Source organism: Pagrus pagrus (assembly GCF_965226575.1).
Source record: "Pagrus pagrus genome assembly, chromosome: 21".
Classification (NCBI taxonomy): domain Eukaryota; kingdom Metazoa; phylum Chordata; class Actinopteri; order Spariformes; family Sparidae; genus Pagrus; species Pagrus pagrus.
Genome location: NC_140208.1, coordinates 27,229,986 through 27,243,792, shown reverse-complemented (window position 1 = coordinate 27,243,792; position 13,807 = coordinate 27,229,986). Strand labels below are relative to the sequence as shown.

The 13,807-nt window shown below is 40.7% G+C and overlaps 1 long non-coding RNA gene across 1 annotated transcript; it reads left to right on the top strand.

The window, feature by feature from the left end:
• The first annotated feature begins 3,045 nt into the window (after nucleotides 1-3,045).
• LOC311250947 lies at nucleotides 3,046-9,266 on the top strand. The gene is made up of 5 exons (XR_014621332.1): nucleotides 3,046-3,119; nucleotides 3,810-4,013; nucleotides 6,732-6,924; nucleotides 7,117-7,324; nucleotides 7,448-9,266. It is a non-coding gene; the product is annotated as an uncharacterized lncRNA (long non-coding RNA).
• The last annotated feature ends 4,541 nt before the right edge of the window (nucleotides 9,267-13,807 follow it).

Here is a 13,807-nt window from a genome sequence, read left to right as displayed (position 1 = left end):
GCTGAGCGCAATGCGCTGATTGGATGGCAAAGATGCAAACGTTGCTATTTGAATTAGGCGCCTTTCTTTCCAGGGCCTGTACTATAGACTGTATATCAAATGTGAAATAAATGCATATATATATATAAATTACAACCCGTTTCATTTTGCGACTTCCTACAAATTGTTGTATCATAACTGGGAATGAAATGAAAACAAATGTACTAGCACATACATGTAATATGTAGAAAGTGTATTGCTAAGTAATAACTCCTTTCATAAGTACACTAAATAACTACTGCTAGAACTATTTAATATACTGAATAATGAAGAAAAACGGCTTAAAACAAACTCAACTTCATTTGCACTTTTTTAAGTGTACCTAAATTCACTTCCAATTAAGTTATTGTCTAATGATATAGCTAGTTTGGATGGCATTAACTTGGCCTCCAGCACCACCGTCAGGAATCTGGGAGTTATCTTTGATCAAGAGATGTCCTTCAACTTCCCACATAAAACAAATTTCAAGGTCTGCATTTTTTCATCTACGTAAAATTGCAAAAATCAGGCCCATCCTGTCTCAAAATGACGCAGAAAAGCTAGTCCATGCATTTGTTACTTCCAGGCTGGACTATTGTAATTCTCTATTATCAGGCTGCCCTCACAAGTCTCTAAAGAGTCTCCAGCTGGTCCAGAATGCTGCAGCACATGTACTGACAGGAACTAAGAAAAGAGATCATATTACTCCTGTATTGGCCTCTCTGCACTGGCTCCCTGCAAAATCAAGAATAGAGTTTAAAATCCTTCTCCTCACTTACAAAGCTGTTAATGGTCAGGCACCATCATATCTCCAGGAGCTCATACTACCCTATTACCCAACTAGAGCATTACGCTCCCAGAACGCAGGATTACTTGTAGTTCCTAAAGTCTCCAAAAGCAGAATGGGAGCCAGAGCCTTCAGTTATCAAGCTCCTCTTCTGTGGAACCATCTTCCTGTTTTGGTCCGGGAGGCGGACACCCTCTCTAGAGTAGACTTAAGACCTTCCTTTTTGATATAGCTTATAGTTAGGGCTTGCCCAGGCCTGTCTTGGACCAGCTCTTAGTTATGCTGCTATAGGCCCAGTCCGGGGGACAAATGATACACTGAGCTTCTCTCTCCTCCTCTCCTCTCCATCTGTATACATTATGCCTGTATACATGCCCCATCTCTGCATGTCACTGACTTCACTTCTTCTCCAGAGTCCTTGTGCTTTCTAGTCCTACAGGCTCTCATGGATCCTGGCCGTGCCCGGGTCGTGGATCGTGGATGCGCCTACTGCCATGGCCCTGCCTGACACCCACCACTACTGTTGCTAATATTAGCCATATCTCTGTTACATACGCTTCACTACTATTATTGTAATGCATTACTACATTTTATCCTTACCGTTAACCACTACTACTGTTATTACTAGTAGTCACATTTCCATTATGTGCATTTCATTATTATTGCTGTAATACTTCTTTATGTACTTTCATTCCTGTCAACCATCTATTATAATTGTATACATTGTGGTCTCGTTGATCTGCTCTGTACATGCGACATCTATTGCACGTCTGTCCGTCCTGGGAGAGGGATCCCTCCCCTGTGGCTCTTCCTGAGGTTTCTTCCGCATATTTTTTCCCTGTTAAAAGGGTATTTTTGGGGGGCAAGTTTTTCCTCACTCGAATCGAGAGTTGAAGGACAGAGGGTGTCGTCTCTGTACAGAGTGAAACTAAGTGCACTTTAATGAAGTATCCTAACAGTATATTACAAATGACTCAAATAAGCATACTTATCTTATGAATACTATTCGACTAATGTAAGTACTTTGAAATAAAGTATACTTTGTAAAAGTATATTTTAGAACAATTTAAAACAGACTTACAGTCTTTTCATAAGTGTACCTAAATTCACTTCCAAAGAAGTGCAAATTAAGTGCACTTTAATGAAGTATATTAACCGTATATTACAAATGACTCAAAAATAAGTCCACTTTTAATAAGAATATTAATCTTCTACTATAAGTGCTTTGAAACAAAGTATACTTTTTAAAAGTACACCTTAGAACAATTTACAATAGACTTACAATAAAGTACACTTCAAATAAGTAAAATAAAGTACAACTTTAATTACTAAGGCACCTGCCCCTTTGCTCCTTGATGCCCAAAGTGCCCTTTTGTCTCGGTACTATTTTTTTTTTTTGCGTGTGTGTGTTTTTGTGAAGGCCTGTCAGTAGCCCTTAAAGAATAATAAATAGCAAATAATAATAATAATTTATGCAGCCTAAATGAAATGACCTGGCTCCCCTGGGTAACATCATCCACCAAGACGTGCCCCGACGTGCCCCCCGCTGCAGCGAGAGACGGGCTCGGCCCAAAATCCGACAGATCGCACGTTACAGCAACAATATTGCATTTGCGCTATGAAACAGGAGTAGTGACGGTCTGGCCATAGGGGGATGAGGGCAAATGCCAAAACGACCGAGGTGACTGCGACTGCTGCGTGAAGATGCAGTCCTGCTGATTATGGAGGACTAAACATGACTTAAGTATAAATAAATAAATGCATAAATAAATAAATGTGTAAATAAATAAATTAATAAATAAATGCTGAACTAAATGAATAAATAAATAAATGCTGAAATAAAAGAATAAATCAAAGAATAAATAAATGCTTTATATTTATTTATACATTTCTGTTCACCTACATTTATTTATTTCTGTATTTCTGTGTCCATATGTTAACGAGGTAGGAGGTCCTAACCTCAGTCAACAGCATGATTGGTCAAATTGGAGAGCCAGACAAAAGCAAACGATTCCCGATCCCAAGCCTTCCTCCCTGTGAACTTGTAAACCAGCTCGAAAATGGCCTCGACCAGGAGGCCACTGGCAGACCTGCTTTGGGATGTGGCTGACCAGCTTGAAAATTGTGAGTTTCTTCTGTTTAGGCCTGTAACAAGTATAGGTAAACAGCAGTTGTTGAGTTTAATAATAATTGAGCTTGGTACCCATATGATTTTCACTGCTTTGTTATTTTCTGTACAGCACCGAGGACCCCAACGAGCCAAGTTCACCACCTCCGCCGTCACATAGCATGACACCCAGACACCCAGTGGACGGTAGGTGTCTACAGGGAACAGTTTTTGATTCTAACTCCCATCTGTGGACAAAACTACTATCGCCAGTGATGTGTGATTTTTTTTCAGTGGCGCTGTGCATTAGCTTTAACAGATCACATTGCTATAGTGTGCGATGCTAACATCAACATTAGCCAACAGTAATGGGCGATACAAACGATATGCAATATAAACGATACAAAATTGGCCTACAATAGAGATTTTAATTCTATTGCACTATCGCAATAATGCATGTTGATGACGCAATCCACCCGCGAAATGTAGAGCCGCGGCTGCAACGCATCATCGTCATCTTGAGTAAACATGGCTGAAAGGGAAACGGAGGAGCTGGTGAAAAAGACCGTTGCGACATCCATTATTTGGACGTGGTTCGGATTTAAGCTGTCCGACAAGCAGCAGCAAACTATACTCTGTAGAGTGTGTGGAGCAATTCAGCCGAATTCAGCACAGAGCAGACAGGAAGTCAGACACGAAAGAACAACATGACATCCGGTTAATTTTCAAATAAAACACTCAGTGTTGATGCCAGCACAAAAATCTAAAAAGAGAGTCAAATACAAGCTTTTCTTCTAAGGTGATAGGCCATATCGCCCATCCCTACCAACATATTTCCCCTGCAATCTCTTTATATTATTTTCTAACATTGAGCATGTCCTCTTCACTTGATCCTAGCCGAGGTTTCAAGACTGTTTGGGCCATACATGGGAGGGACAAGGACAGCAAGACGGCGATCCGTTGCTGGGCCCACCCAACTTTATTCCTACACACATTCATTCTGCTGTCTTGTGGACAAAAACGCGGACTTGGTCCCCAACCGAAACGCCAAAGACAGACTTGCTGCAGCAGGTTTAGGGGAAAAACGTCTTACATTTCAAGGTATGTCATACATCTAAAGTCTATGATTGACACACATTTGTCCTGTCAGTGTATTTCTAATACCCAGCAAACATTTTGACGTCTATTTGACGTCTAATCAACGTCGGTCAGGCAGGCAGTTTTTCTGACGTCGGTCTCATGACCGACATCATTTCGATGGCTCTTAGACGGCATCAATTCACGTCGTTTCAACGTCGTTTCGACAGCATATCAACCTTTGTCAAAATACACATGTAATGTATTGCATTTAAAAATATGTTTACCTAAATCGAGTTTCAACTAGTGCCTACATAACTGGCATTACCACATCCATACATTCTATGACAAGCACAGCTCTTGTGCTGTATACATGTGCAATTCTCAATGCTCTAATCTGCAACTATTTAAATTAACTTATCCATTTCAGCAAAAAAAATCCTTAAAATGCAAAGAGGTCAAAAAGTCCAATAGACAACACCAGCAAATTTCACATTTGCCAACTTAAAATATCACAGGAATGGTGAACCTGGTTAAAACTTTCATAGTAAATAAACTCAGCTGTGATAAAGTTAAAAATACTCGAATAATGTTCACCCATACTGTAAAATACAAGTAGTACATGGACAAATCTCAGGTAAAAAAAAAAAAAAAACGAACATGTTTATTGGAACAAATGTTTTATTGACTTCCTTTTTATTGCAGTCCTGTGGGGGTCTGCCCCTTGCCCCCGCTTCTTGCTGGGGCATGTTTAAGTTGGTTCTGAATCACACTCTATTTATGCATCTGTGGCCTTTGGACTCCATCTCTTCACAGCAGCTGGAGAGAGGGCATAAGAAAAAAATAAAAAATTTTACAGAGCGCCTATTCAGATGTTAAATGCACTTTATAGATGGCAAGAACAAATTGTTTTGGGAGTTGAAAGAGTAATGAAAGAACCACTTCTTAGAGCCACTCAGTAGCCTGAATCTGATGGTTCCTAATAAAGCCAGTAGGCATTAACAATCTGTGCAATGGTAGCCCAGCTTAGCCCAGGATAGCCACATGCACATGAAGCCCATTCAGTAATTTCAATTATGTCAATCTTAGTTTCTTACACTTGATGACATGGAACATCTTTGTGGCTTTAAAAGGCACAACACAGAGAGGCAACACTAAGCATAATTTCTCTTTCATGCAGGTGCCTGGCTGTTCACACAGGGAGCACAATAGCACATTAGAGGTTTTCTTTTAAAGGACAATTCCATTTCGGAATACATTTACTCTAAAAGAATGAATTTGAAGATATTCCTCACTGTTGCTGCTGTTATGCATTAGCTCCTCTGTCCAAGCATCATCACAACAGCGTAAAACAGTGGCGGACGGCTCTGAGGCTGTATCCAAATATTCATATTCATTCAAGCCCCCCCATTCAAGTGTGTGTGTGTGTGTGTGTGTGTGTGTGTGTGTGTATCTCACCTGGTGTGCGTCTCACAATAAACCTGTGAAGTGAGGTAAATTGGACAAATAGTTATCAAAACAGGCCTATGCGAGGGACAGAGACACACAAATAGATTACTTTTATATGTAGAGAGATAGTGATTCATCTGAGCATGTCAATGGCATTATGGGGCTGTAGCCACACTATCGTGAACACTTGTTTCAAATTTGAAGAAGATGGCACAAAGTATGACCATTCTACACCTACGCTGTGATTGACAGATAACCAGCCACAGTATCTGTCACGTCTCTACAATAAGCTGGCGCCCTCTGCCGTTGCGGTCGTGTAGCGACACCAGACAACTATCAGCATGTGTCTACCATAGACATATATAAATAGACGCCGCATCGACTGTGGAGCGACGTGCCTACAGGGCGGCCATCTTGGCCCAGGGGTGTGCCCAGGTCGAAGGCCAGGGCACACCCCTGAATGAGACGCCAGTTCATCCAGGGCCCTCTGATGGCAGAGGCTGCCTTGCATCTTGCAAGGTGCCAACTGCACATCAGGAGCGGTTCAGCATCTTGCTCAAGGATGCTTCGGCATGTAGCTCAGTTCTGCCCAGGGGAGCCGGGGTTCGAACCAGCAACCTTCTGGTGGCTGGTCACCTGCTCTACCCACTGAGCTACAGCCGCCCCCAGTGAAATAACTAATCTGAGACAAAATTTTGGTCTAAATGCGGTGTTATGAATCTATAAACTATCTCTGTAAAAAAAAAAAAAACTACCAGAAACCGTTAAAGAAGCAGCGTCCCTAGCAACTCCCCTTTACACAGAAAAAACAGACTGCAGTGATCGGTCTAATATAGCTAATACAGTATATTGATCATCATTAGCTCTATGTGCAAGGCAATTTTATTTGTATAGCCCGTCTTTACAAACAGTTTGTCTCAAAGGGCTTTACATGGCATCATAACAACATCCTCTGCCCTTAGACCCTCACATCCACTGAGGAAAAACTCCATGGAAAACCCTTTTAACAGGGAAAAATCAAGCAACAGAGGAGGGATCCCTCACCAAGGACGGGCAGACGTGCAATAGATGTTGTTACAGACAAGAAAACAGTTTATAACACAGAATGTTGGATACATGGAAATGTTAACAAGAACTGATGAAGGCAGCTTCTGGTGGGAGGAAAGGCAGAGAGAGCTGGCCAGCTTAATGGGAGGACTGGGTGGCAGACTGGTTCATGGGAAGGGATTACATGGAATTATTTTTTGTTGTAGACAATTCTTCATCTCTCGCTACTTTTCTCATATTTTTAAGGTTTCCCAAAGACAGTAGTTTAAAGAGACAATGGGAACTGGCAGTGAAACGGGAAGGTTTTGTGGCAACTGAGAGGTCCTTGCTCTGCAGTGAGCGCTTCCAGCCAGATGACTTTGACAGAACAGGACAAATTGTTCGGCTGAGACATGGAGTCAAACCATCTGTGTTTAACTTCCCATCTCATTTACAAAAGGTATATGTGCCATTTGGCTAATGAATTCATTAATTTCTATGATTCATATGTCCATGTAAGCATTCCATAGCTACTTAATACCACACTTTTCTAAACTTTTTTTCTGGCTGCATGTTTAGGAATAAAGTACAGTCCACTTTCCGATGCTAAAAACTTTTTAAAAAATGTTGTATTATGTTTCTTAAATTTTAGCAAGTACCATCAAGGACAACAAAAGCTTCAAGGAAAGCAGAAGAAATCCTGCCAGTGGAGTTGCCTCAGCATTTCCATGAGCGCGAGAAGAGAAATAGCAAGCTCCGGGAGCTAAGGGCGAAGAAAAATGTACACACTCTTCTCGAGGATCTGAGGGAGAAAAACCTCATACATGAAGAGCTGAAAGACAAGCTTGAATGCTACTCAGGTAAAATGGAAATACTAATTTGAATATTTTATATAGGTATTTTTTGTTTATAGTCTGTGTTAAACTCTCTTCCTTTTTATTTAAAGGGGTCTTACTAATAAGTTTATGCTTACTGAATTTCAGATCTTCGGGTAGACCTCTTGGCAAAGAAGGGCCATGAGTACACCAGAGAGCAGAGGGAGTTTGCCCTGACGCTACAACTTCATGGTCCAAAGGCATATAGTTTCCTGAGAGAGTCTCAACATCTTCCTCTCCCACATCCCCATACATTGCAAAGGTTTTCTCCATGTTGCCTGATTGTTAAATATATTGTGAGGGACCGAGCTGGCAGGAAAATTCTGAAAAATGGGTGTTCTATACCCAAAATAAGTACATTTGAAAATATTTTATTTCAAAAAACATATAACAACCAATACAAACAACCCATACAAAGAAATTAAGAATTGACTGTACAAAAGTAACTAAATGTGAGCGCTACAAATAGAACTTAGTTACTGCCAAAATGTTAAATAAAGTGTGTACATTGTATAAAACAAGACTAGTGTGTGGTATTTATTCATAATGTGCTCAAAAAATGTAAATGTAATCTAAACAAGACAGTAAAAATTACTGATTTAAAAAGCTCACATCACATCACACACTGTGTTCTGATACATTTTGAGCTTTCAGATATTGATTGATTGATTGAGATTGAGAAACATACATCGACACAAATGCTGCCAAAGGGATAAAAACACAAAAAAGCTGACAGCTTATTTCCATTGTGGTCCCTTTAGTGTGTGTGTGAGTGTGTGTGTCCGTGCGTGTCTGTGAGTGCATATGCATGATGTCTATGAGGGGAATGTGTGGGGAGAATGCTAGTTTCTGTTTATTTTGTTTTTTTCTGAATGGGTTAGGGTGGTCAAATTACTACATTTTATTTTTCAAAGGTGGCTGACTTCAGTGGATGCAAAGCCTGGCCTCAACAAAATGATGTTGGAGATGCTAGGAGGAAGGTGCACAGAAGACCAAGCTAAATATGGATTGGTGACACTGATTTTGGATGCCATGGCTATTAAAAAGCATGTGCACTACAATCCACAAACTCAAAAAATGTCAGGGTTTGTGGATTTGGGGGATGGATTAAACGAGACCGATGTTGCCTCTGAGGCTCTCGTTCTTATGGTGGTAGGCATTCTAGGGCACTGGAAAGCTCCAGTTGGCTACTATTTTACCAAGACTCTCTCACCAGAAACACAGAAGGTCTTGGTTGTCCATGCCATAGAGGAACTTCATGCTCATGGTTTGAGAGTGATCTGCGTGACGATGGACGGGCATGCAACCAACCTCAGCATGTGCAACCAACTTGGTTGTGACCTTAAAGCAAACCCTCTTGAGCCCCTGAAGACCTTTTCCCCCCATCCAGTGACTGGTGAGAGAGTGTTTGTTACAATGGATGCCTGTCACATGCTGAAACTGGCACGTAACATGCTACAGGTAAGTGCTATCTATCTATCTATCTATCTCTAACATGCTACAGGTAAGTGCTGATTGTTGTTCTAGGCTTATTTGCTTTTTTATTCTATTTTATTGTTGTGTGTTTTATTTACATAGTTATGACTGCATGTGATGATGCATTACATTTTCCTGTCTGTACTTTGGTGAGCTCAGCTGTGACTAATAAAGATTCTAATTCTGATTTTGATTTTGAAGGCTTACAGCCCAGTTAAGAACACCACAGGCCTGATCAGCTGGAGATACATCATCCATCTCAACGATGTTCAAACCAAAGACGGACTGCATGCTGCAAATAAAGTCACTCAAAAGCATGTCCACTTTGAAAACCAAAAAATGAAGGTGTCCCTGGCTGCCCAGACATTGAGTCTGTCTGTTGCAGTGGCTCTCCGCACGCTGAGGGACCTGGGCTACTCGCAGTTCAGAGACTGTGAAGCGACAGCGGAATTCATTGAGGTAAAATGATTAGGGATGTGCATAGGGCCATAGATGGAGTAGAGTCAAGTTCCAAATACTTGCATGTTTACATACTGAAATGAATTGTTTTTTTGTTTTTTTTAATATATAAGTATTCATTTGATATGATACGTGTTGAAACACTGTTATGGAGATGGTTTTAGATGCTTAAAGTTAATGCAGATATTTGTTTTTAGATGATTGACATGCTCTTTGATGTCATGAACAGCCACAATCCCCGCGCGAAAGGATTTAAAGCTCCCCTTGGGGCTTTGAATTGGGAGGAGAGAGTGGTGTTCTTGATGAGAGCAAGGGAGTTTCTGATCAAATTGTCAATTAAAGATGGCACATCGCTTCACAAATCTAAGAGGTCTTTTAAAAATAGTGACTATACAATGGTATGTATGATACATGTTAACATCATGCAGGTGTCAGGTATTGCAAGTTCTTGTTTCAAGCTGTCCCTGTTCTGGTTTAATAATGTTCCTATTGTTGGTTCAGCTTCCTAAAAGAAGATAAGATATCTATCTATCTATCTATCTATCTATCTATCTATCTATCTATCTGTCTGTCTGTCTGTCTGTCTATCTATCCCTGTCACCCTTTGCTGTTTCACATCTGATGGATTTGCTGGCAAAATCAATTTACCTCTTTACAAAATTCCTAGGTGCTTCTTCAAGGTGTCTTTGTCTCAATACAATTAGGGAAATAAAACATTTTCTTTTGAAGATACTTGTCTGTCATCGGGTTTGTGATCAACATTGACACCCTCATGCTCATGATTCCTGAGCTGCTCCAAGTCCAGCGGTATGTCTGCACCTACCGGTTCAGCCAAGATCACTTGGAGCTTCTCTTTAATTCGATCAGAGCATCAGGTAAAGTTCACATTTTAAAGCCTTTAAAAAACAAACAGAAAATATCTTTGGTGTAATTGTAGTGTGTGTGTGTTGTTGTTTTTTCCTTTAGGGGGCTGGAACAACAATCCCTCTGCCGGCCAGTTCCAGGGCATCTTCCGGCGTCTGATGGTCTGGTGTGGTGTCTCACCAAGTGGGCTAGGCAACGTGGCAGCACAGGATGACACAGTGTCACTGCAGAAGAACTCCCTCCCCCGTTTGTTAACTTTGCAGCCCTTGTGTGTGACCACAGCTACCTGCCCACGCGCTTTGGTGGGCTTGTAGACAATGCTCTAGTCTACATTGCAGGGTTTGTTGTTCGGCAGGTTCTAAAAAGGCTCTCTTGCCATGTGTGCCGTGCCAGCCTGGTGGCAGATGCCGTACCCTCTTCACATGATGAGAGCTACCACCTACTTGTGCTCAAAAATAATGGCGGGCTCATGATTCCCTAAGAGGGCACAGTCAAAGTAGTGAGAGCAGCAGAGCGGGTGATTCGCCAGGTCCACTCAGAGATAGCTCCCAAGGTGTCAGTGGTCATGCATGTGGTCCGTGAGGAGATTGGTACGGATGATGTATTTTTGCTCGGGGAACACACTGAAGACACACAATTTGGCATTGACAACCACCATTCTGACCTACTGAAACTAGTGGTGTCTGTGTTCCTCAAAATTAGGCTGCACCACATTGCAAAACTTACATCACTCAAATACCAGAGTGGCAGCACAAGAAAGAAACTGTGCAAAACAGTTCTCTTTCAGGGGTTTTAGCTCCAATTCATGACAGGTTGTAAATACTCTTATAAATAGTTTGTTTGGAGGGGTGTGTTAATGTTCTTGTTCTTTCCTTGAATATTTTCTAAGTTTTACTACTTAACCCTCTGATAATTCAAAGTGCCTGTTTAGTTTGAATATTTGGAATCAATCAAATCACTTTATTCATAGAGATGATAAAACTGATCAGGGGGTGGTGGTAGTTTAGGAGCTGGACAGCCACGAGGAACAAAGTTTTCCTCTGTGTCCTGCAGCATGCAACAAAGTCTGAATCCTCAGGGGAGCCACTCAAAAAAATGGAACAGAACGTGATGAGTCCTGTAAGCTCCTGCAAGCTGTTCTGACGGTCTGCTTTTCACAAAGGGTAGACAGCAGATCCTATGTCTTCAATAATAATAATAATGATGATGATAGTGATGTAATTATAATAATAACAACAATAATATAATATTAATATTAAATAATAACAATAACAACAATAATAATAATAATAATAATAGCAATAATATAATAATATAATGATTGGAATAACAATAATAAAAATAACAGTAGTAATATTAATATAAAATAATAATAATAATAATAATAATAATAATAATAATAATAAGAAGAAGAAGAAGAAGAAGACAAAGAAGAAGATACTCAAATGTAATAGCCTTCAAGCAATAAAGACCTGAACACACCTGAACGTTTTTTGGGTTATTTTTGTTCTATTTATGTGTGTCTGTCTGTCTGTCTATCTGGTCTGATGTTTGACAAACAAACCCCGTGAAAATAGCTTGACAAATGAGCGATTTATGATCATTTTTATTGTGTAGACACATCATTTCTCCATAGACGTAATGCACTGTAGGAGCGAGTGGTCCTGTTCCAAGATGGCCACCCTGTAGGCACGTCGCTCTAGTGGGCGGCAGCAGTCAATGCGGCGTCTATGTATATATGTCTATGGTGTCAACGGTTAGACCCCGGTTATAAGACGATTTCTGGCCACATATCAATGTCCGTGGACCAGATGGTGGTCCGTCCCGTTTTTGGTGTATGTCAAGCGACACCTATAGGCCTGGCATATGAACTACAGCGTTTTCGGTGGATCCGTCTAGATGCAAATATTCTTGAAACAATGCCGAGGAAGACAGAGAAAAAATAACGTTTTCGCCCATCTAGACGGCCCCTTAAAGTGTTTTGGTTCTGTAACGATGCTAAACCGAGAGTTGCACAGATGTTCGGCTCGGTTTAGCATCGAGCACCTCACGTAGCCTGTGAGCTAACTCAGGGCTAGTTTCACACGGCAGCTAACTCGGCTGCTAGCCGCCGCTCGGTTACGAATAAAAGCAAAAAAAACCAGTAACAATGCACGATGCAGCAACAAAATCAAAACTCTAACATGCAACTGATAAACGTATAATGTCTTACCAAACACGGTTTCATTTTAAATTACAGTACTTTTAGTAACTCACCTTTCACAGGTGTCTGTGTCTCCTCCTCGTCAACTGACACTGCAAAGTTCTTCTTGCGCATGCGTAGGAAACCGCTATGTGCGCTAACTACGCGAGGAAAAATAGTTCCTAGATGGATGCTGGAATCACAAACATTTCAGCCCACATTGCCAATATGATACTACAATATTTTCTTAAATTCACGAACATATTTCCATTATTTCGAATAGTTTTTAACATTCGTGCGTTGATATGTAGTTGAAACAACGTCTAAATGACGTTGGTCATTTCAGCCCCTCAGATAGACGTCAAATCAACCTGCCTGCCCGACGTTAATCAGACGTCCCGACATGATTGGATATCTGCATCTAGACACAGCAGTAGGCTAGATAGAGGAAATCATTCTTGACAGTGTTTTTTCAGTTAAATATGTTTTCTTTGAGATCGTATTCCCCCTAATGTTATCATGTCGAAAAAAAGTCGAATTAAAGTCACGTCGTGACGCGACGTCGATTGGACGTCTTTATCTAGACGCAGGTCGAGAAAACGTTTTCTGGCAGTGTTTATTCAGTTAAACCGCTCTAAAATGCATATTTAAATTAGGTCATATTTGCCATGATATTATTTTTTGATGTTGAAAAACAGTCGAATTAAAGTCACGACGTGACGCGACGTTGACTGGACGTCTTCATCTAGACGCAGGTCGAGAAAATGTTTGCTGGGTAGTGTAGCCTATATGAATTTGGGATTCAAACTGAATTAATTCGAATTGAGATTGCCTGCCTCTTCCTCGTCCGGCATTTTGTCTTTCAGAGGCTGTAGAGGGCTCAATTTTAAAGCTAGCATGAGGATATTGTTATGTCATGAAATTAGAAAATCTAAGGAATCCGTTGGTATCAGCCATGACATGCTTGTCAAAAACTTGTCTTAATAATGCTCCAAATGCTAAAGGTTTTTTTTTTAAAAATAAGTAATTTCTAGACCTGTTATTTTATTATTATCTTCTCTTTTCAGGTAGCCATACAGATGCAAACGAATTTAAAGAATTTCTGTATAAAGCCTATCCAAAACTCAGACTAGGGGGTGGATTTGAGTTGCTCAAAATCTCTGGAACAACACGCAGTCGCCACCTGATCCGCATCCCCTGTCCCAATTAGGGTTATCATGTAAGACACCTGAAAGATCCCCAAACCCAGATTGGTCATGTCACTCTTTTCATACGACCACTCCAAAGGAACCTGAATCTGGACCCTGTAAGTTCCTCACTTTTTGACTGGTGTTCCCATTTTAAAAATGCAGACTGTGAATGACAGTCACATAGTTATTGCTTTTGATGATTTTTAAAATGATCTTGTTTATAGGACAGTCGACCAGACTGCAGTAATGAGCTAATTGGACCACCTCAGAAATGTGTCGGGTGTGGAGAGGAGTTCC